This window comes from Kryptolebias marmoratus, linkage group LG3, assembly GCF_001649575.2.
Source record: "Kryptolebias marmoratus isolate JLee-2015 linkage group LG3, ASM164957v2, whole genome shotgun sequence".
NCBI classification, from domain to species: Eukaryota; Metazoa; Chordata; class Actinopteri; order Cyprinodontiformes; family Rivulidae; genus Kryptolebias; species Kryptolebias marmoratus.
In genome coordinates, this window is record NC_051432.1 from 18,550,119 (window position 1) to 18,552,268 (window position 2,150).

The window sequence follows — 2,150 nt, forward strand, 5'->3', positions numbered from 1 at the left end:
GCGCCGTGAAAATGGTCAGATCCGCCGGATCCACCTCTCTGGCTGCAATGCGCGCTCCCGACACAGGGGGAACAGAATTTCATGGGGAACAGAATTTCGCACAAGACCGGTCAACAATGACAGAACAGCGGCTTAATCACCTTCTGTTTCTGCATATACATAAAGACTTAACTGATAACATGGACCTCAGCAATGTATGCTGCAGCTTTTGCTTCGCGAGTCAGCGAAGGGAGGCATACTTCGGAAAATTCTGAGCTCTGAAACTTTTTGTCATCATTAGTCGTTATTAGTGTCATTAGGATGGAAATAGTTACAATGAGCGTCATACTTATAAATAGCCTTGGAGGAAATCTTTTTACTAATATAATATTTGGTTATATGTTCCAAGTCTGACAAAGTTTATGTGGTTTTAATACCGAATGCTCTTAATTAGTTCCGCCGCACAAGCGTTTGTATATTTCTGTTGCCCAGATGTTGGATTATTCCATCTCTGCCCGTGCACATGTTATTTACCTGTGTTTACTTTTATTGTGGTCATTTATAAAGCTGTTGGTTGGTTTAACTAATTATCATTATTCATAATAATACATTGGAACAAAAAGTCATCGCTGAAAAAGCGTTTCATTATTCAATTTTTATTGATGTTAGACGATGATTCGATGCATGTAAAATTAATAAGGTGACGAAACACTCCGGTGGCCCCCCCACCTAGAAAATGAATCCGGCGCCACTGTCAGGTACGTATCAGGCAGTGACGTGCGGTGAGGTTCATGGTTGGTGAGGCACTGACTCCTTTAGAGTCAGATTTACAAATAGGGTAGCTTATTCAATTGGCTACTGGTTATTTTGTATCTCTTCAACGTTCTTCACACACACAAACTCTCTCTCTCTCACACACGTAAGGTACGTAATAAAGGTACGTAAAGATAAGAAAAAACGTTATAATTACCATTTTGGCAGTCCGACGGGGAAAAACACAACAATTAATGGCTTGCGGCAGGGCACGTGACTCTCACTCGCCTCTGCGTAAAAAGAAAACAGCAACAAGCTCCTGTTGGCTGACGTATTCCCCCTTCAGTGAGGCAGAGTACTGCCCTGCCTCACCCCGTGCCTTTTCATGGCGCTTTTATGTCCCCTCAGCTAAACTAAATATGTCACTAACAAACATTAAACGTAAATGGTTAAAGACATTAGCCAGACTATGGAATTTAGGGTATATAAACGTATATGCAAACATTATATTGGCGACATGCAGCAATACGACAACAGGCACGGGCCAATTGCATGTATCAACCCAGTTTGTGATGGATTGCGCATTCAGAGGTGAGGCTCGGCTCGTTTCTGCTGCACCTCACGTTTCACCCTTGTATTTGAACAGGAAATATGCAATTTCAGGTCAGTGGACAAATATTAATATTCATTTTATGTTATCATTTTTTTTTCTTGTCATGATGACAGGTGAAGCTCTGTCTGGGGGGATGGAGAGGCATGGGTGTGCGCACATAGGCATGGAGACACACCTATGTGCGCACACCCATGCCTCTCCATGCCTGGGGGGATCAATACACAAACTCAAACAGCTCTTCTATTAATTATTTTGCACTCTCTAAAGATGGAGATCAGAGACGTGGGTTCGGAATCAGAATTCAGTTAAAATGAAATGAAACATTTGCTTACATGTAAACGATTTGAATTATGTGAAGATATCATGTGACAGGAATGTAAAAAAGAGAACAGAAGTGAATATGATTGGGGATTAAAAAAGGGACAAAAGTTTTGAAAGCGGTGATAAATGTTAGGAAACAAAACACAAGAGAGATGCAAAAAACGGAAAAAAATAAAATAATATAAATGTCAAATTTTCATATCGCTTACAGGCATATTTATTTCCTACAGCTAAAAACGATGCTCTTTTATTTCTTCTGTGTGTAACATGTGTATGGGGGTTTCTGTAACTGTTAACAAAATACTGCACAATTTTTTTTAAATTGCAGAAGGTAATTACTGGATGCACGTGTACAGCTGATTATCTTTTATAGGCGACATGACTCAAGATGGCTGCCACAGCAAACTGACCCTGGAAACGCTAAAATGGACGTAATTCTGTCAGTGTACGTGTGTGTGTGTGTGTGTGTGTGGGGGGGGGGGGG

The 2,150-nt window shown here is 40.8% G+C and overlaps 1 protein-coding gene across 1 annotated transcript in view; it reads left to right on the forward strand.

Annotated features, from left to right (window-relative positions):
* LOC108239850 (beta-1,3-galactosyltransferase 1-like) overlaps positions 1-2,150 on the forward strand; it is a 17,484-nt gene that overhangs the window by 11,043 nt on the left and 4,291 nt on the right. The gene's annotated exons all lie outside the window — the stretch shown is intronic.